The sequence below is a fragment of the Dermacentor silvarum genome, chromosome 1 (assembly GCF_013339745.2).
Source record: "Dermacentor silvarum isolate Dsil-2018 chromosome 1, BIME_Dsil_1.4, whole genome shotgun sequence".
Classification (NCBI taxonomy): domain Eukaryota; kingdom Metazoa; phylum Arthropoda; class Arachnida; order Ixodida; family Ixodidae; genus Dermacentor; species Dermacentor silvarum.
Genome location: NC_051154.1, coordinates 392,729,899 through 392,752,760, shown reverse-complemented (window position 1 = coordinate 392,752,760; position 22,862 = coordinate 392,729,899). Strand labels below are relative to the sequence as shown.

General features: G+C 44.8%; 1 long non-coding RNA gene across 1 annotated transcript; it reads right to left on the bottom strand.

Annotated features, from left to right (window-relative positions):
- Positions 1-1,678: 1,678 nt before the first annotated feature.
- Positions 1,679-21,986, bottom strand: LOC119454500 (uncharacterized). Its single transcript, XR_007465155.1, has 4 exons — positions 21,918-21,986; positions 17,887-17,953; positions 9,580-9,661; positions 1,679-1,725 (listed from the first exon to the last, which is right to left on the bottom strand). It is a non-coding gene; the product is annotated as an uncharacterized LOC119454500 (long non-coding RNA).
- Between the last annotated feature and the right edge of the window lie 876 nt (positions 21,987-22,862).

Sequence of the window (22,862 nt, the reverse complement as noted above, 5' to 3'; positions counted from 1 at the left end):
TTTCGAGGAGTTCGCATTCCATTCCCTTTCGGCATGGACACCCAGTAGCCAGACTTCATCATTATAAATGATAATGTGGCATGGGGGCATTGTAGTAAGCGGGCTATTTCACCATAGTAAACATACAAAAGTTGACAGTGAAGCAGCTTCTCATTGTTATAACTGATATAATGCTAAATCGGTATCGTTATAAGTGGGTTTAACTGTAGTTGCAATGTCTCAAGCAACTGAAAGAGAAAGGCCACGTACGCAGGAGCACGCCGAAGAAGCTGGCCACAGCTCTTCGGTTGAAGGCGTCTGGTCTGCAATCATGCGTATGTAATCACGCATGAGCACCTGGGTGATTCCACATGATTAAAATATGGCCAACCTCACGTGGAGATTTCATGAACATTTAAATACAGAACTTCATTGATACTATCTTATTTCGTATAATTTCTCGATGTCAACGATTGAGAACACACAAAATTACTCAGTACAGTTAAGTAAACTTCTTTCTTTAACAGTTACATTCCTGGAAAACATGATCACTTAGCAACGTTCAGTATATTGCCAAAGTGCGATTGTACGATTCGTTTTTCGGACGGTAGATCCTATGTGAATATAACAAAAGGTGCGAGACACACCTGATTGAGAGTAGTAGTCGCCTGCAATGGCAACTACCTCGAAGTACTCGCCCACCTGGGCCACATAAAAATGTCACCACGCACTCGGTTTCCTATTCCGTTACCAGCAAATCTCGTAGCTCACCACACTTCGCCAATTGCAGCTATCGCGATAAGCCTCTTTACGCATTTGTTGCAGAGCACGTGTGGTGTACTGCTGCTGGAAGCGTACTGCACGCCTTTAATAGGCGATAACCCAAACGCACTGCCGTTTCCTGCTGCAGGTGGCGCGAAGTGGGCGTCATGTTTCACTTTGATGGCATTGCATTCCAACGTTGCCTACAAGTTCAATTTCATTTTAGTTTCCCATCACCATTTTGCATACACTTACGATATCATTTTTATCAAAAGCACAACAGCTACCTTTGATTTTTTGCCTACAGTTGGCTTGTATGTGCTGCGTGTAGCACTTCACACGAATTTCGCTCTCTAGTTTCTGTACTGCATTAGAGTCACAGAAAACCTCCTGTAACAGTATGGCCTTTCATTTGCTTGAATACACCGTGTACCTCTTCAAAACACATCCAGTTTCTTGACATCACAAATGGAGGCAACCTTAGGCTTCTTTGATATCAAGTGAGGCCTTTCCCATAGCACATCGACAGTCGCCAAACAATGGGAGCCTGTGCCGAGCATTTCAATAAGAGGACTTGTCTTCATCCGGGTGACAACTGCAGTTATTGGCCCGATGAAAAACACTTAGTAAGTGTTCCTGCGAAGCTCTGCCTTGTTTCACGATTTGAATATGCAGCACGACTAGACAAAGATAGAGAAGACGACACAGCACTGTTCATGTCTCTTTTTTCTTCATCTTCGTCTAGTCACACTGCACATTTTAATCATGAATCAAAACTAACGAGCCCACCAACATGCTTCAGTGGTGTTCTGTCTTCTTTGCTTTCTTATCAGATTTTGCAGGGCACCTCACACAGTCAAAGTGCTCCATTCAACAAAGCCTTCACCTTAGCTGCAGTGCAGTGAAGCTAACAAAGAGAGAGGAAAACAATGCTCACCATCTGCTGAAGGTGCAGCCTGCACCACAGTCTCCTCAGGAGGTGTACTGTAGGATAAAAAGAAATGACAGAGAGACTTGGCTGTGCACTGAATGCAGCGTAATTAATGAGAGCATCAGGAGTACACAACTCTTACGCCTAAACTGCAGCCTTGTCCATGCTCCGATTTCACATAAAGGTCACATTTCATGGTGCATACATTTTATTATCATGTTTATGTACATTCCTTGCCTATTTAATCCAGAACCAAATCAGAAGTATGTGATGTCTGTTTTCGGATCAGTTTCGGTTCAATACCTTGTTCACTGCAGCAGCAAAAGTGCAACATGCACTGCGATCTACCCTACCACTGACATACAATGCCACCAATTCACAGCAGCAAAGTTGGCAATTTTTATGCCAGGCACTGCGACAGAGACTGTAACTTCTGGTTTGTTGTGGATTAAACAGGCCATTAAGGTACTAATCAACAATATATTATTTAATAAGAAGGGAGACATTAAAGAAGTGAAGAATTATAGGCCCATTAGCTTACTTTCAGCATTGCATAAAATATTCACCAAGATAATTTCCAATAGAATCAGGGCAGCACTTGACTTAAGTCAACCAAGAGAATACGCTGCCTTCAGGAAGACATATTCTACAATGGATCACATATATGCCATCAATCAGGTAATCGAGAAATCTGGAGAGTACAATCAACCTCTCTATATGGCTTTCATAGATTATGAAAAGGATCGATTCAGTAGAGGTACCAGCAGTCATAGAGGCATTGCGTAGTCAAGAAGTACAGGAGGTATACGAGAATATCTTGGCAAACATATACAAACATTCCACAGCTACCTTGGTTCACAACAAGAAAAGTAGGAAGCTGTCTATCAAGAAAGCGGTCAGGCTCAGCAACAATGGGGACGAATTACAACATATGATTGAGGACCTTAACCGAGAAAGTGTAAGAGTGGGGTTGAAGATGAATATGCAGAAGACAAAGATAATGTTCAATAGCCTGCCAAAGGAACAAGAATTCAGGATCGCCAGTCAGCCTCTAGAGTCTGCAAAGGGGTACGTTCATCTAGGTCAGTTACTCACAGGGGACCCTGATCATGAGAAAGAAATTCACAGAAGAATAAAATTGGGCTGGAGGGCATACGGCAGGCATTGCCAAATCCTGACTGGGAGCTTACCACTGTCGTTGAAAAGTGTACAATCATTGCATTCTACTGGTGCTAACATATGGGGCAGAAACTTGAAGGTTAACAAAGAAGCTCGAGAACAAGGACCGCACAAAAAGCAAGGGAACGAAAAATTTTAGGCCTAACGTTAAGAGACAGGAAGTGAGCAGTGTGGATCAGAGAACAAATGGGGATAACCAATATTCTAGTTGACATTAGGAAGAAAAAATAGAGCTGGGCAGGACATGTAATGCGTAGGATGGATAACCGGTGGACCATTAGGGTTAGAGAATGGATATACCAAGAGAAGGGAAGCGCAGTCGAGGTCGGCAAAAAACCTGATGGGATGATGAAGTTAGGAAATTTGCAGGCGCAATTTAGAATACGCTAGTGCAAGACAGGGGTGATTGGAGATCGCAGGGAGAGGCTTTCGTCCTGCAGTGGACATAAAATATAGGCTGATCATGATGATGAAATTTACAAACGTTGAAAGGTTAATGTCCAAGTACCCACGATCTTAGCATGAAGCAAAGTAATAATTTTTAAAAAATGTTGCAGTTTCACCCGAAAGGCGAAGCATCAACTACGATAGCAAATTCGTGGAGAGCTATAAGGAGTAGGGATAGTAGTTTTATTAGCTGCATAAGCTTGAAACATTCGCTTACTAACTGAAATAACAAGCATCGTGTCAACACGCACAAGCAAACATGAATAGACTCGATGACCGCAGACAAGCACTGTCAAATAGAGATGGGCAAAGCGGCTCACTTCAGTGAGCAGGTCGGAACGGCTCAGCTCACTGAAATGAACAGGCTCATTTGAACGGCCCACCGGTTCACTTAAATGTGTAACCCGTGTTATGTATAGTTATTGGCTTTGAAAAAAAAAACAATGTATGCATGATTGAATAACCGTGTTATTGGTATTTTGGCCATGTTTAGAGAATATTTTTACATAATCTAAAAGCATAAATTTTTAGTTGTAATGAAACTTTGTTTTCTGATATTGGGGGTGAAATGCTTATGATACTGTAACAGGCAGAATGCAACATACTTTTTTCAGAAAAAAAATATAACTTATTCGTCTTACAGGAGCTTTTCTGTTTTTGTGGTACTTTAAAATCAACTTTGGTCAAAATATGAACACAAAATTATTGTACATTATCTTTCAACTTTATTCATTTATTCACATACACACTCTCACTATAATATGAGTGAGCGTTTTATTGACGTGCTAATGATACATGCTCAGAAAATGCAGAGAAGTGGATGCCATGGGCGACATTTTCATGACTGAACTAATTAGCATAAATGAAGACCACGACATAAACTGAACGTTCACCTGCTGTATTTAAAGACACGGAAGACCATCTTCGAAGTGTTGTTGCACCAGCGCACGATGTGCGATCGGTGAGAGCTGTGAGATTTTGTTTGAACAGCAGCAGGCAACGAACGGTACCATCCTTGGTCAATGAAGGCTTCTTTACTTCTCCCTTCGGTGGCATCGAGCGCCACACCATAGGACGCACAAAAAACCAAATGGACTGCTGCGCACACCACAGAGTGCGAGCGAGTACGAGTATAGCGAGTCTACCCATGCCGGCCACCACTCGTCAGTCAGAAAACGAAACCTCGAAACCCAGCAAAAGACCCGGCTCTGATGGAACGGCTCATCACGGCTCACTGAACGAGAGAGAACCGGCTTCCTCTCTCTGAAAGAACCGCTGCTCAGTTACTGAACCACAGCTCACTTGCTCTTTAAAAGAGTGGCTCAAAAGATCCGGCTTGCTCCTGAGCGGGCACGGTTCGTCATGGCTCACTGAGCGTCAGAGAACCGACTTCCTCTCTCCGAAAGAACCGCCACTCACTTGAACGCCTCACTCATTCTTCAAAAAGAGCGGCTCAAAAGACAGCCGAAGGCGAGGGTGTGGAGGCGATTCTGTGGAGGCGAGGGTGTGGAGGCAAGGAAGGGCAGGAGGGCAGTTGTTTTCTCGCATCACTAATAGATGGTGTGGAAGTCGCACCCAGCAGAAGATCCAGCTCTGACGGAACGGTTTGGCACAGCTCACTGAACGAGAGGGAACCGGCTCCCTTTGGCCTCACTTTTACTGAACCATGGCTCACTCGCTCTTTAAAAAGAGCCGCTCACAAGATCCGGCGCATTCCTGAGCGACCCATCTCTACTGTCAAAACACGGGCATGGGGAAGCGCGGCCATGCCAGTGAGTGAAGATTCAGGTGGTCTATCGCTTCAATGGAAACTGAGTGGCGTAAGCACAGTCCATACAAAGGTCAGAGCCGTGTGTACTTTGCTTTCAAGATACGGTGCGCGCGACAACACCGACAGCTGGCACAGGCGCAAAGTACAAGAACACATTTGTTGGCAGAGTAGAAGCTGTGACCCCCCCCCCCCCCCACTGCCTTCCCGCTTTGCTCCTTTCACGTGGGAGATTGTGTCGCCAGTTAACCTTGCGCCCGGTTGCAAGATACGCATTTGGTGCCGCAGCACAGCGTCGCCCTGCCTTCCTCCTTCCCATACCCCACCCTTCCGCACCAAAGTCGTGTTTGCTCTCCGCTGTGCATTCGCTCTCCGTGAAGGCACGGGTCCCCCGTTGTGCAGTTCATAAGCACTGTCGAGTTCTCGTGCAAATTTATTCTCTTTTTCCTGTAATTATGCTTAGGTTATGCAAAAAAAACATTTTGGTTCAAACTGGTTTGAACTGTCATTTTGTTTGCTCCACAGTTGAGCCAAAACCGAACCATTCTTAACTGAACCATAAGTTTCAGTGAGAGATTGTGTCACCCCTTCGCTGCTGCAGAATCTACTTTTTTTTTGTCAGCCGTTGCAGCAGATCAGGTGCATTCCCGATTTCTTCAGCAAGGACCTCTCAAGCAACGCATGCAGACATGATAAAGCTGTACGCACCATTAAATGCCACCTGTGAGTGAAACCAGAGTGCAAATGAAGCACCCAATAGGCCATGAATATATGGTGGACATCCGAATTATATCCAGACGTCCACGTCCAGAGCCTGTTATCCCCAGGATTACTCAGGGACGTTATGTTCCTGTTATTTTGAATGACCATTTTATTTTTGATGTCAAACGTCCTAAGGACATCTACACTGGATTTTATGCATACGTCATGCATGTTTCAGACGACAGAGCGACATCCATGGGACATGATCTATTTGATTATTTCTCAACAGTTTCTGTACTGCGTATGGCGCAAGCGACATCTGCCATGGACATCGCATTAAGTTTCGATCGTGAATTCATAGAATTTTTGCTAAACTGTGTTAAACTATACCAGCTTGATGTGAGTTTTCATTTTGTAAGTGAAATAATTGTAAGCGAAATAAAACTAACCCAACTGAAATCATTTTACAGATTTTTCACTGATATTGTGTTATTTAAGTTTATGTTCATGTTACAAAACATGTACCAGTTTAATGTAAGTTCCCAGATTCAAAATGAAAAAGCTGTGACATCAGTTTACTGTGATAGCTAAGTTAGCTGAAGTTATTTTTGAGGTAGCTGTGATCATCATTGTGTATGTAATTTCGTGTCAAGAAAGTGTTTGTTCATATTAGAAAAAGTGCTTTGCAATTTTTTGAATAAAAGAATATAGATCGCTGCCTCATATACTATGACATTTCCTTTTGAGTCTGTGATATCTTAGTTGCAGCATATGTACATTGTAAGAGAATCCAGTCAACTGAATGCTGCAACAGTATTAATCCTGGCAGGTACCAAGGGGTCCAATATGGTGTGGTGCAAACTATATATATACATCTCTGCTAAAGCAATTAAACCAAAGTATGTCTGATGAATATCCCCAAGTTTCAATAATAGGTTCCTGTGAATGTCCGATGGATGTACTGAAAAGGCCCTAGTGCATGGTTTTGCATGTCCTTGTAACGTCCGAATGTATGGTTCTGGCCGCCATCGGACGTTCGATGGACTGACAATTTTCTTGTGCATAAGCATCCTATGGACGTCCATAGTAAATCCAGTCAATTTCTGTGGATCTCCGATGGACATCCATATATCCAAAACTGAATGACCAGTGGATGCCCACCGGAGTTTAATTGTCCATTGGGCAGCGGTTTAGCCTAAACTGCTAAGTGAAAGTGACGCCAGCTGCTCTTATTTATAATACAACATTCGCTATGTGCTTTCTGAAACATGCTCACTCACATTGCAAAGCTGTGATAACTTGGCAGAAAAATGGCGACATGGTGCAGCACTTCCATGAATAAGTCACTTACAGGATCACTTTTACTGGCACACTTATTTGTTTCACAGTATGGCCAATCTCACGTGACACCATAGCAGAATCTGCTGCTATAACACTATTGTGCCATACAACCCAAAACATATGAGGAAATAGTCCTGACTTCATTGCTGTCACACTAGGTTACTCACGCAAAACCAAGAAACAAACAAAACAAGAAAACACAGATGTGTTTCCATTTTCTCTAGTAATAGTGAACCTTTTTTCCAGATAATAAATGAATACAGAATTTTGAGAGAATGCTAAAACTTCGCAAAGTAGCAACATGCTTTGAAGAATGCTGCCTCCTCCTCGCACACCCTCATCGAGGCCGACGCCACGTCGCTATTGGCCTACTGGTGTCACGTGAGACCTTGCACCTGCTTTGTTTGTTTACAGTCGTGTGCCACCACCGTTTATGCTTCAGAAACATTGACCGACTGACAAGAAGTGCATGACTATGCCGTTGGCCTTTAGTGTGCGTTGTGTTTGTTGTTTGCGAATGCCCTGAACTAAGTTTTATGGCAAGTGCGACGTCACTTCGCAGCATTTTCTATGAAGATGAGCTGCTGCGCCTTTGGATTGTCGAAATAGATTCAGCGAAGGCAAAAAGCTCTGCACGATACCATCCGGTAAGTGCGACGGGTTCAGAAGAAAGACGTGGGTTCAACGAATTGGGAGGGAAAACTTCAGACACAACCTTCACACGACTAGGCAAAGTAAGTTCTGAGTCTCTCATAACATATATGTCGAGGGTTGTGTAATTAGTTGCAGGCCAAAACGTAGTAGATGCGACACAGTTCACTGAGCATGTTGCCATTAATCTGCCCATTTCAACACTACTCATACGCGACGTGTACTTTGTTTATATAAGCACTACGTGGTTGTATTTTGTGCCAACAGGCTTGAATTTGCGGGCACACAATGCTGCGTGCTAAAACCAGATTACGAAACTTTTAGGTTCAGCACAGTCCTTTTAACAAAATTTGAGGCTCGAGCTTGAAAACTAATCTTAGGAAAGCAGCTCTCTGCCTTTGGGGGTTACTTACTAACCTTCTTAAGAGTAATGGTTTTGTTTGCCTCTTTTGTTCCTGTTCGTTGTTGGTGGTTGGCCGGTGGATTTGCAGTACAAAGGCACCAATGAAAAGCGTGTGCGCTCTCCCAAAACTGAGTCACAGGGCGCGTTCTTAGCCGAACGACAGCATCATAGGTCTTGAGACATACGTGTTAATTCGCATGAGATTTTAAGTGTGTGAAGGTTTAGATGCGGCAGTGGAGAACTTGCAAAGAAAGTGTGCGGCCACCCGCTCATTTGCTGGCTCATTTAGTCATCGCATGTTTAGTCGTACAATCGGTTTAGTCGTTCATTTGGTCATAATTTCACTAAAGTCATATCTTGCAAATGTGATTTTACAGCGAGCGTAACTGTCCTCAATGCATGCACCTCTAAATTACGGGTGGTGCAACTCAGTTCACAATGACACGTGCATCACCTTGTGAACGGACGAGCTAACGTGCAATGAAATGTTACTCGTGATCGTGAACCTGAAAGACTAAAAATAATTTACTCAATGTAAGCTCACTATTCTCTTGTTTGAGCACTGTAACCACGTTCCCACTTCGTGAACGAATTGTAGAAACTGATTTCATTTTCTATGTATGCAGATTCCCAACTCGATGATCGGCCACGCGTGTTTCTGCCAACATTGAGGCACGAGAGACATTATAGCACCAGAACCCATCTCCAAGCCTTTGCACATGCTTAGAAGATTGGCCAGCATGCACGAAGGCTAGCACGTAGGCGGCACTGCAGCTCGTAATACTCTATCGAACCTTCAGAGCAGTGATCGTTCACACCCACTGCCAGCCTTTATGCGTCATAGCTGATACACACCGCAAATGCACCTGGTAAAGATGGCACGGATTATTTAGGTTACTGAGGACTTGTTGGAGGCCAGTGTGTTAGCGTTTGATCGTAACCGTGTTATTTACAACTGTTCACAACAAGATCTAGCAACATGCGCTTGACAAATGTTTCATACCTAATTGTAGCGTACGCAATAAGAGTACATTCGGAGTCATCATGGGACCGTGTTAGCGCTCGTTTAGATACTGTTTTAATAAATAGCTATCAAAACAGAAAAAAAATCTGCAGTCACTGAATTTGTACAACCCTCGGTATAGAAATTCTATGCTGTACACGAAGTTACTCGCAGCTAGAAAGCCTACGCGAGTGCTTAGAGTGCATTGCCTTGCTATGTGTGCATTCACTCTGCGAAAGGTTTTCTGCTGCACTGAGGCATAGTAGGTGGTGCTACGGTCGAGGAGGGAGGACGAGTGCCGCTACTTTACGAAGTTGCAGGGGTTTCTAAACTCATTCGTTGCTGCCCTCTGATGTCCCATGAACTGCTGTCACAATAAAGGAATCGCACAAAGCAAGAAACTGGCTGCCTACATTTGTGCCACAGGAATCTGCTCAGGCTCATCCTCGGGTGGTGCCCGCCCTACTGGAATGGGCAGCAGGTCTTCCTTGGCAGCTGCACAAACAAAAATGATTTGAGCAACACTGCACCAAGCTCAAGAAGAAACAGGCCAATTTAGACACAGTAAGGGTAAAAGCAGACCAATTCAGGCTAGTGCTTGCAAACAAATATACAGCTTTAGAACAGGAAGATGAAGACAGCATAGAGGTATTGAATGAAACCGTTACTAGGCTGATCTCAGAAGCAGCAATTGAAGTGGGAGGTAAGGCACCAAGGCAACCAATAGGTAACTTCCCCTAAGTAACAAAGGACCTAATAAAGAAACAACATTACACGAAAGTGTCAAACTCGAGAGATCAGATAGCATTCGCTGAACTGTCAAAACTGATCAACAAGAAGAAAATAAGAGATATCCGAAATTATAACGTGGAAAGGATTATGGAAGCAGTAAAAAATGGACGCAGCATGAAATAATCAGTGAGAAGAAAACTAGGCATAGGACTAGAAAAATGTATGCACTGAAAGATAAGCAGGGTAATATCATCAGCAATTTTGATGACACAGTAAAAGCAGCGGAAGAATTCTATACTGACCTGTACAGTTCCCAGAGCAGCCAAGCTACTTTCATTCGAAGTAGTCATGAACAGGATACAGAGGCCCCTTCCATAACTAGTGATGAAGTTAGAAGGGCCTTAAAAGACATGACAAGGGGAAGAGCTGCTGGAGGAGATGGAATACAAGTCAATTTATTCAAGGATGAAGGAGATATCATACTTGAAAAGCTTGCAGCCCTTTATACGCAATGCCTTACGACTTCAAGAGTATCAGAAAGCTGGAAGAACGCCAACATTATACTCATCCACAAGAAGGAAAACGTTAGAAAATTGAAGAATTATAGACCCATTAGTTTGCTCTCAGTATTGTATAAAATATTCACCAAGGTAATTTCAAATAGAAACAGGGCAACACTTGACTTCAGCCAACCAAGAGAACAAGCTGGCTTCAGGAAGGGATATTCTACGATGGATCATTTTCATGCCATCAATCAGGTTATCGAGAAATCTGCAGAGTACAATAAACCCCTCTATATGGCTTTCATAGAATATGAAAAAACTTTTTACTCAGTACAGATACCAGCACTCATAGAGGCATTTCGTAATCAAGGAATACAAGAATACAGGAGGCATATGTGAATGTCTTGGCAAATATCTATAAATATTCTACAGCTACCTTGGTTCTCCACAAGAAAAATAGAAAGTTACCTATCAAGAAAGGGTTCAGGCAAGGAGACACAATCTAGCCGATGCTATTCACTGCATGCTTGAAAAAGGTATTCAGGCTCTTAAACTGGGAAGGCTAGGAGTGATAATCAACGGCGAATATCTCAGCAACCTTCGGTTTGCAATGACATTGTCCTATTCAGCAACAATGGGGACGAATTACAGCAAATGATTGAGGACTTTAACAGAGAAAGTGTAAGACTGGGGTTGAAGATTAATATGCAGAAGACAAAGATAATGTTCAATAGCATGGCAAGGTAACAAGAATTCAGGATCGCCAGTCAGCCTCTAAAGCCTGTAAACGAGTATTGTCACAAGACACGAAGAACAGCACACAGGACTACGGTGCAACAACAAACACAAGCTCTATATTCAAGGCCCAAGAATAATTGATCGCGCCAACTTTATCCTCTTCGGAGAGAGCCATGCTTGCGCTCGTGTCCCTCACTACGTTTTCTTCTTTAGTCATGACCGTATGTTTGTCTAAGTCAATTACTCACAGGGGACCCTGATCATGAGAAAGAAATTTACAGAAGAATAAAATTGGGTTGGAGTGCATACGGCAGGCATTGCCAAATCCTGACTGGGAGCTTACCACTGTCGTTGAAAAGAAAAGTGTACAATCATTGAATTGTACCGGTGCTAACATATGGGGCAGAAACTTGAAGGTTAACAAAGAAGCTCGAGAACAAGTTAAGGACCGCACAAAAACAGATGGAATGAAAAATGCTAGGCCTAACGTTATGAGACAGGAAGAGAGCAGTGTGGATCAGAAAACAAATGGGGATAGCCACTATTCTAGTTGACATTAAACGGAAAAAATGGAGCTGGGCAGGCCATGTAATGCGAAGGATGGATAACCGGTGTGTATCGAGTGTCTTATCTGAACCGAGCACGCGCTATGCGCAGACGATGTTCCGCGCATGCTATCACCCTTGCCACCGACATGTATATAAGCGCACTCGAATAAAGGCAGTCGTTCGTTCTCAAGCAACCCGAGGCTGTCGACTTGCTTTATCACGTCACGCGATACATGGTGTCACAAGTGCCTGGAAAACAACAGCGATGGAATTTCTAAAGCCACCGGACCCGCTACGTTTCACAGGGGACATCAGTAGGAACTGGAAGTTGTTCATACAGAAATTCAACCTGTTCTTGGCGTCGGCCGAAACCACCGACAAGAAGCCTCGCCCGGAGTGTGCGAAAGGTGCCCTTCTTCTGAGTATCGCAGGCGAAGAAGCCATCGAGGTCTACAATACCTTCACCTTTGCGGAAGGCAAAAGCAACTTTGACTACGCTACGGTGGTCAAGAAGTTCGAGGAGTACTGCGACACCCAACAAAACGAAGGCTACGAGCGGTACGTCTTCCGGAAAAGGGTCCAAGAGCCGGGTGAGCTTTTCGAACATTTCCTGAGGGACTTGAAGACTCAAGCCCGAGCATGCAACTTTGGTGCATTGATTGATTCAATGGTCTGAGACCAAATTGTCTTCGGAACTAGGGATACTAAATTAAGAGAGAAGCTGCTAGCAGACAACAAGCTTACCTTGGAAAATGCCGAGAAAGCTTGCAAGGCGGCAGAAATATCCGCTTCGCACCAAGAAGCTTGGGATCAAGATATAAAGCAGGTTGACCCAGTGCGCAATCAAAGACCTGTGGCACGTACTGAAAGGCGCAGAAACTACAAGTGTCGGAAATGCGGGCGAACACACGAGCCGCGTAACTGGCCTGCATTCGGAAAGGCATGCAGAAAGTGCAAAAAAAAGAACCACTTCGCAGTTTGCTGTAGGGCGAGTGCTAATGTCGGCGAACTGGAAGAGTCGGAAGACGACTTTGACGTCCTCGATATTTCGGTTAACAAGAACAACAGTGAACGCGACTGGACTGTAGAAGCACGCGTGAACAATGCGTCATTGCAACTCAAAGTGGACACGGGATCTGAAGCCAACTTGCTGCCCTTCGAACCTTATAAAAAAATGCACCCGAAGCCACCACTGCAACCGAGCAGTGCGGTCTTGCGTTCATACGGTGGGGGTCTGATTCAACACTTGGGTGTTATCAGGGCAGAAGTGGAAATTAACAGTCGCAAAACCATAATGGACTTCTTCATTGTGCACAACAGACGTCAAGCGATACTTGGCCTGCAAGCATGTGAACAAGCAGGACTTCTGTCCCGACAAGTCCACAGTGTATCTGAAAACAGCTCAGAGAAAGTAATTAAAGACTTTCCCCACTTGTTTTCTGGCACAGGCTGCGTTCAGCGACGCTACAGGATGGTGCTTCGCGAGGGAGCAAAACCAGTCGTCCAAACAACTCGCCGGGTGCCCCTGGCCCTGCAGGAACCACTCAAGGAAGAACTACAGCGCATGGAGCGAGCAGGAATAGCCGTCAAAGTCAAGGAACCTACAGATTGGGTGAGCCCACTTGTTCTTGTATGAAAGAAGGACGGCAAGCTCCGTGTTTGCATTGATCCCCGAAGGATTAACGAAAATCTAAAGCGGGAACACTACGAAATGCCGAGACGCAAAGATATCGAAGCAGAACTCGCAGGCGCCGTAGTCTTTACACGATGGGAAGCGAACTCTGGGTTTCATCAAATCCCGTTAGACGAAGAAACGTCGAGGATTTGTACATTCTCAACGTCGTTTGGACGTTTCCGTTTTTTGAGGTTGCCATTTGGCATTTCGTCGGCACCAGAGGTCTTTCAGCAGACGCTTAATGAAATTTTTGAAGCAGTCCCTGGTGTAAAAGTATATGTTGACGACATACTAATCTGGGGTACATCAAGGAGAGAGCACGACGAACGTCTGCGCCCTGCACTACAGGCTGCAGAATGGGCGGGCTTAACTTTCAATCGAGCAAAGTGCACAATCGGCGTCGAACAGATCGAATTCCTGGGCGACGTTAGCGGTGCTGAAGGCATCAGGCCCAGCCCTTCCCTAATAAAGGGTATGATTGAAATGCCGCCGCCTGCCGATAAACTGGCAGTCCAACGAATGCTGGGTGTTGTAAACTATTTTGCCAAGTTCGTGCCGTCGCTCACTCAGAAAACAACACTGCTCAGAAGCTTGATCAAGAACGACGCGGTTTTTGAATGGTCAGAAAACCACGCGAACTAGTGGAAACAACTGTGCGATACTTTAAGCAAACACCCATTGCTAGCAATATTCGATCCCAAAAAAGAAACTAAAGTGTCCTGCGATGCGTCACAAAATGGAATGGGCGCCGCGCTTCTACAACGTCATGGCAGCCATTGGAAACCTGTGGCATATGCGTCGAAGGTATTATCGGATACGGCGCAGCGGTATTCTCAAATAGCAAAAGAGACAATGGCCATTCTGTACAGCTGTGAACGATTTGACCACTTTGTATACGGAGGCAAGGTCATAGTAGAAACTGATCATCGCTCCTTGATTGCCATCTATAAAAAAGCAATAAGCGATATTCCGCCCAGGCTGCAGAGGTTTTTCCTGCGGTTATTGCGTTATGACATCGACTTGTGCTTCGTTCCAGGGAAGCAGCTGGTGCTCGCCGACCTGTTATCATGGCCTTCAATCAAAGACGACGGGCCTGACATCACGACTGACGACGCAGACGTGCACGCTGTAAGTTTAGTATCGTCACTTGTCAGTGACGACACGTGGAACCGGCTTGTAGCGGAAACAAGCAAAGACCCGTATCTAAGCTCTGTTCTTAACAGCGTTGTTACCGGCCTGCCTATCGAAGGACAGCTTAAGTCATTTGCTGACGAGCTGTCTGAAGTCAAAGGCGTCCTTCTTAAAGGCTGCAAGATTATAATACCAGCAAACATGCGAAGGGAAATCTTGGAAAAGATCCACCAAGGACACGTTGGCTTGAATAAGAGCAAATTAAGAGCGCGGCGTTCAATGTTTTGGTCCGGAATGAATTCTGATATTGACAAATTTGTTCAGACCTGCGCAGTTTGCAAAAAGTATGCGTACTGCCAGCCGAGAGAGCCACTGCAGATGCGTCCTGGGCCAGACCAACCCTGGTATAGGGTTGGTATAGACCTCTTTCACTACGGCGGAAAATAGTACCTCTGCGCCTACGATGCCTACTCAAACTTTGCCGAAGTAGATATGCTCACAGAAACGTCGGCGAGAGCTGTCATTGAATCAATCAGGGCTATCTTTGCCAGATATGGTATCCCCATGGAGGTGTGTACAGACAATGGCCCACAATTTGCAAGCAAGGAATTTGCTGCATTTGCACGAGCGTACGACTTTCGGCCTGTTACCTCCAGCCCAGGATTCCCGCAGTCCAACGGACTTGCTGAAAAAGGCGTACAGATAGTGAAGAGAATCTTAAAGAAAACCATGGAAGCTAAACAAGATTTTTGGCTGGGGCTCCTTTTGTACAGGACTACACCGCTGGAAGCTGACGGCCGATTGCCTGCGGAGCTGCTCCAGGGTCGGATCCTGCGCTCGACGTTGCCGTGCATCCAAAGCAAGCCCGGAAACCCGGTCTTCAAGCACCACCAAATGGAGACCAACAGGCACCCACTGGCTCCTCTAAGGAAAGGAGACGTCGTACGAGTGAAGAACAGGACGTGGACTACTAAAGCAAAGGTCATACAGCCGTTGGCTCAACCCCGGTCCTACAACGTCTTCACAGAGGGAGGTAGGCTTCTGCGACGTAACCGGCAACACATTTTACCTACTCAAGAAGCCTTTCATAGAGATCCTCCAGAGCTTGTCGAATGCAACGCCGAAGGCAGTTCAACACAAGCGTCACCAATGCCAAGGGCCACAACGCCTACTGTGTCCGAAGCCCCAACTTGTGCGTCACCTGTTCCGGCTCTCAGGAGGTCACTACGGCAATGTAGACCTCCTCGCCATCTGACTTACAACCGAAACTTTGTGCAAGTGCCGTGAAGCAGATGTGTAACCTGTGTTAACAACGTCGGGACTGTCATACAGATGAACCATCCACGTAATCTACGCAGTGCAGTTTCTTGTGTTAATTTCCGTGTTGTCTCCTTTCAAACAGAGGGGGATGTATCGAGTGTCTTATCTGAACCGAGCACGCGCTAGGCACAGACGGTGTTCCGTGCATGCTATCACCCTTGCCACCGACATGTATATAAGCGCACTCGAATAAAGACAGTCGTTCGTTCTCAAGCAACCCGAGGCTGTCGTCTTGCTTATACACGGTGGACCATTAGGGTTACAGAATGTATACCAAGAGAAGGGAAGCGCAGTCGAGGTCGGAAGAAAACCAGATGGGATGATGAAGTCAGGAAATTTGCAGGCGCAAGTTGGAATACGCTAGCGCAAGACAGGGGTAATTGGAGATCACAGGGAGAGGCCTTCGTGCTGCAGTGGATATAAATGTAGGCTGATGACGATGATGATGCACCAAGCTTGCGGCCAGGGAATGCCGACTCCTGCAGAACACTGACTTACCATCAGCACCACAGCATTTGTCACAATGGATACAACCCAGAGGAAAATCTGGTGCCACTGTCATTGTGAATTTCTCAAAGGGTGCTACAATTCCATGAGAACCCTGGGATATGAAAGGTTTGGCTTGCTTTGAATGTGGCTTGGCCCAAAACATGACCGAGGCTGGGGAAATATAGCTTACTTAGAATTAAATCTTTATAAAATGAGTCGGGCAAAGCGATGAAAGGGGCTAGTTGGTGCAAGTTCATGGTTATGTTGCACTGAGTTTGACACTGGCAAAAAAATGACGCTGAAGGGTAGAAAGATGCGGATGGACAAAGCGCAAACTACTAACTCTTTATTTTTGTTAGAGAACACATTATTATACGAAGTGAAAAAGGGGGCGGGGGGGGGGTGGGGGTGGAAAGCACTGATATGTCATGTGACAATGCGATAGCCAGAATCACAGGGTTCAATTGCACCCATTCTACCCTGTGCACTCTATTTCGGCTTCTGTACGTGTGTTAGAGGGCATGCTTGCGCACTAGTGTCTCATTTTGGATTGTGACGAATTCCCATATTTCTCTTTCCGTGTTTGTTTTCACTTTTCCGACAACCGAGGTCTTTTCTAGTAGAGGCGAGCATTTACACTGCTTACTTACAGTGGGCCGCCAAGTTGATAGGCGCAGTTATTAGCCGACACGTGAGCATTTTCTCCCTTAATCTGTCATTTAAACAGTGTTCAGTTTGATAAATGTACACTTTTCCGCACGCGTGTGAAATCTTATACACAACACAGCTCTTGCATTTGATGGAGCTTCGGGAACTATGAATGCATTGAACAAACATCATATCTCCCGTCGAAAACGCCTATTTTCAGCTAGCAGTACGAAGATTTTCAAGCAATAAACATAGCTCACAATGTCTGATTATGGTATTTACCCGACCTAATGCGCGTCTTTTTTTCCCTGGAAATTTGGGCCTAAATTGCCTGCACAGTTCAACCCGATAAAAACAAAAACTCTCTTTGCGGCGTTCAATATGCTTTTTCACATACCCTCAGTGTATTGCGGCAAAGATAACTTTACAAACCGTGCGGCGAAGCTGACTCTAGGGAACCGGCCACCATTATGCAACACACATTAAGCACTTGCCGATTTTTTTGCCTAAAATATTGGCTGAACGTTAGATTTCCACTTTTTTTAGGAGCTTCAGTGTAATTTCTATGTTTAGTTTATATTTTGCGCACATATAAAGTGGTTGCGCATTTCCTTTTGGGGCACATGAGAATTGAGTAAATACTGCCAAATGAATCAGCAGTGTCTTGATAAACTCGACACGCCGAGTAATTAGATCAATTTCGTCGGTTCCGTCAGGGTCGAATCACCGAAAGACAACTGTATATAGTATATTTTAATCACTCGCGATTTTATTTACAACATAAAAGTTGGGGTACACCTCAGGCGACAAGCAGCCAAATGCAGCTTCAGGGTGCCTGGGGGCCTGTTGTACATAACCATACGATTTCATTCTAAAATGATGCCACGTGGCAACCCTCGCGGAAAAACGAATAAGCCCGCACAATGTTGTACGCACTGGCAGCTACAGTGTCTTGCAGTGAAGGTTCCCTGGCCACTTCCACGCCATGAGCCGAGGGCAGCTCCTGCATGGACAACGGGCACTGCTGAGTGGCAGCAGAGCTTGCACTCATGTTGTCAACACTTAAATATAGCTTCATTCTTAAGCTTCTGCTTGATTCAACAGCACAAACAACAAAGTACCTAAGTGCTCACTCACAGCTGACACTTTAAAAACCAGTGCTGTGTACTGGTTGCTACTGGTAAACTAATTACGACTTGCGACTAGTCGTAAAATATCCTTTAAGCTTGTCTTGCACCCTACCAACCTGTCCCTTCTTTTATTCTGCCATAAGCAAAGAAAAGGCAGCTCCCGTCTATCCAGACAGACACCAATCACATGGAGCAGCAAAAGAACCGTGTAGAACATAAACTGGCACGAAATATCGAAGGTTATGAAATGTTCCCATAGCATCACTCAGTGTTTGCAGTTTAGGTCATCAGTGTAGACCACTTATAACGTAAGTCACCGGAGTCACAAATATCCCCACTATAAGCGGTACTGCACTATGACCAAAACAACCGTTTTCAAGGCCTGCACATATGCAAAACATGTAGACCAAGCAGCTGCGCGTATCTGAGAAACAAAGCGTGCGACCGGGAGTTTTGCATTAGTTTATGTTTACGAAGGTTAAAAGGTTAAATATCCGCGGTCTTCGCATGAAGCCAGCAAAGTAATAATAATTATTAAAATAAAAAAAGCTGACGGCGACCAAAATTTCAGCCGCAGTAGTGTGCCATCTGATTTCTCAGACTGATCAGCTTGTGCACGGTGTCGAAGACACGGTGAATGCGGACCAAGTTGCTGCCATGAGAGTGTTGCCCGTGTGCCAACTTTTTATCACAGTGGTGTCTCCGCTTTCCATGTGCTGTACAGCTACTGCAACATGCTTCGTTGACTCGGCACCAAAACCACAACTTTGGTCGCCGATGAGGCGCATTGGTTAGGCCTAGCTGGCGGGGGTGTCGGGTGTCATGCCGTCGAGGGAAGCATGCCCTTAAATATGTTCGTACCCGTAGATGTCACACAGAGACTACGCATGCTATCACGCACATGGGGTAAACTGACAGCAATGCATACAAAGCGGAGTTTGGTTCCTTGATCGATCAGCTGCGGCAACAACTACGAATGCCTACAAAGTTTGTATGTGCGCACACGGGTACGAACGGCGGAAGCTCACAGGTGCACCTAAAGCCCAATAGTAGCTCCAAACTAAATTTGCAGGACACCGCGTAAACCGACAGCGTCGCACGCACGATATGTGCACTTTATGATGCTCATCGCGACGGGTGCACAGAAACTAAAGCCGCGTTCAGTGCAAAGCACACCGCTGATAAGCAGCCAAGCAAAAGGCTTCTTCGTCGCCTAGGCAACCGCTACATGCCCACATCGCGCTGCTGCCACTTTTTTTGTGTTTTTTCGTTCGCTTGCTCTGCATATCATGCTCACTCTCTGCATATCCTCTTGTTGTTCTCCCCCATCGGCGGGCGCACCTCGTTGAGAAGTGTGCTCGCTACCGCACTTGTCAGCGGGATTTTCCCACGGAAGCTGCATTATAATCGGTATTTCGGCTTGCGTGGCTGCACTGCAAGCTGTGTGCATATACAGGGTGTTTATATTTAGCTGCACCAAATTTTTAAAAATTGCCTGTGGCAGATAGCACAACTATAATCTTGATCTAAACTACTCGATGAGGCAGCCATTACTTCCATGCGAAATTGAAATGCCTAATTGAATAATTTACAAAATTACGCCAATTAACTTGTTAATTTTTTCATTTATGGCACATCTTTCAATCTACAAATTATAGCCACTGAATTCGCAAGGCGTATCCACTTGGAACGAATTCTCAGTACTGAACCAGTTTCGAGATATTAATTTTCAAAGTGTCCGACGAAATGCATGGGCATTCCAGGTAACTTTTTGAGGAAAATGCTGTTTTATGCATTGAAGCACAAAAGTGTGTGCTCAGACGTGTAGTGTGTTCAGACATGCAGTGTGATCAGACATGTAAAGTGTTCCGACATGGAGTGTGCCCCATATCCATGGACCCAGTTGTGGGTTGTCAATATGTAAAATAAACCAATGTGTTTCCTTTAACCTCCCAACTCATCTCCTCTCCGACAAGCAGTTCTTAGTGATAAAGACAGATGACGGCGTGGGTCTGCGTCGTCGACCTAATGTGTTGTCCCGGTATAGCGTAGGCCAGCTACCATGTTTTTGCTGCTCCAGCAGAGTAGGCAAGCGACCCTCTGTGTGATGCCCAAGTCCGAACTACAAACCTCAGAACCGGATGCCAGCAATGCTCACTTCGCGCCACCTGCACCAGGGAACGGCGGTGCGTTTGGGTTATCGCCTATTAAAAGCGTGCAGTCGCTTGCAACGGCACACTACAGCACACCCACTGCGAAGCAGATAGGCGAAGATACTTATCGCAATGAGTTGGCAGTCATAGCTGTGAATGGTGACGTGCAACGAGCCACGAGGAGATTTCCTGGTACCGGAATAGGAAACCAAGTGTGTGGCAGCATGTTCACGTGAGATGGGTAGACGAGTACAGTGGGGAAGCCGTTGTTGTGGGAGCCTTCTGCTCTTGAGTGCACATGCCTCGCATCTTTTTTGTTTACAGGGCATCAACTGGCCGGAAAACGTACCATATGATCGCAGTTTGGTGATATATAGAACGTTAGGAACCAAAAGAACATGATTTTTCTGGGAACGTATTAACCGGTAAAAAAGAAGCGTAACTGTATTGGGTAATCTTTTGCATTCTCGACCGCGAACACTGGCACCGGGAAATCGTACGAAACAGGATCGTATCAAGGAGGTTCTACTGTATATCTGTGATGACAACAAGACGACTGCATCAAGGCGACAGTGATATCAATAATGACAGTCACGTGACAGCAATGAAATGACAATGCATGTGGCATCTTCTGTGCCATCTGTTGTGCTCTGTCTCCCACTCCCTACTATCTACCGGCACTACAAGCCATGCAAGGCAGACAGATATATAGCTACCTATCGCAGTGTCAATGCAAGAGGCAAAGAATGCTAGGAGTTAAAGAAATGCAGCAAGGTACAAATGTAAACTAGACCATAACATATTATGGTGAAGCAGCACAGCTTATGGCAGAACACAACAATGATTACCAAGTAATGACTTCAGCAACCGTAACACCTTGGGTTTAACCAGTGCTTATGCATTTTATAATATACCCTCAAGCATATATTGCATAGCAGAAGGAAAAAAATATTTAGTGATAGAGCAAAATACAGCACTTATACGAGGCTAGCAATACAGACAGTAGCGGGGAAAGAAAATGACACACCTGTGGCGGTATTCTGTAAGAGTCCACCTAGTAGACTGTCCACTTCGGCTGTCACCAATGGCTGCTGCTTCACGAGCAGAAAGGAGACTGGCTGGCACCTTCCTGCTCGTGAAGCAGCAGCTGATGGTGCCAGCCAAAGTTAACAGTCCACCAGGTGGACTCTTACAGAATACTGCCCCTGATCTCAGCTAAAAAGAACATACTTAAGAAGAAAAAGAATGTCAGTCATTGGCTTCTCTCACAACAAAAATAGGTGAACAAATGGCAAGAAAAAAGACAGTAATCAGTTATGGTACATCACAAGAAGGTTTCAGTGTTAGATGCATGCAAAATGAATGAATGTGCAAAAGTGTCGCAGTAACTGACTTTAAGTTCATAATCAATGCAATAAGAGTGGCAAGCCATTAATAAATTTACTGCATGAAAGCTGGTGGTGACAGACTTTATCGAAACAACACGCCCAGATGCAAGTTTACTGCACAGGGATAGACATGATAATATGACAAGCTACATTTTACTGCCATCACATTTCATGTGCAATGACATATTTCAGGTGTTGTAATAAAAGTTGCAAGTTGATAGTCAGTGCTGCGAGTTAAATTTGTGTCTTGTCTTCACACTGTTCTCATGGCATAAAAACCAAAAAGTTGCATTCACCTGTGCTTCAACCATTTGCTCAGGACCTAACTTGGCCACTGGCTCACATACTGCCACTGAAGCTTGCTCAGGAACTGCAAAACAGAAACATGACGTCAGCCACTGGGTATCTGTCGCCTTAACCTGGTCATAATGCCAAATGCATCTCTGCAGCTACGAGTGCAAAATTAGAAATTGCTTGTGGACACAGCCTTAGGGTCAGGAAAAAGAGCAACACTAAACCAGTTGTGTAATGAATGGTAAAGTATTATTTTTAACACTCTACATCTACATTATTTGATAAACTAACTCATTCTTTCTTGAATTTCACTCTGAAACCTTGTCACCTGTATATCAGTGTGACAGCACAGATTTGAAAGTATTCTCTTATATTTTGGGAATTTTGGCAGCAGGAAAGTTGTCTAAACTAGTTAGGTTGTGTCTCTAACTCTTTTAGCCTCTTTTACCTCATTTAAATTTAGTCCATCATTACCAATAAACAATTAAGTAGACTGCATGCAGTATAGACGCTGTGAGAATCTATGACGTCATGGTGTGGCAGCGTCAGGGTGGCATTACCACTCGTAATTCATTTTTGCATCTTTTCTGGCTTACATAATCTCCTCTCATGGCAAAAATGGTCACTTTGCTGTTGTGAAATTGTAGTTCCCTAATACAGCATAACTGGAATTCCTGCCTATTGTCTACATTGAAGAAAGCACCACAGAGAGTGCACAAGCTCCATACAAAGAGGAAACCTGCAGTCTTTCAGATGAAGAAACCACAGTCCAGTTGGTCTGTGCAAAACTTTCTGTAAAGCAGACAATACCAACATAAATGAGGAAATCAGTGCAGTCACTTTTTGCGATTTAAAATGCAAAGAAGCAGAGCAGAGTAGAGTATTTTATATTTCACTACGAAAGTGCTTTTACTGGCATACGTGGCGGGGATGGTCGGAAGAAAGCT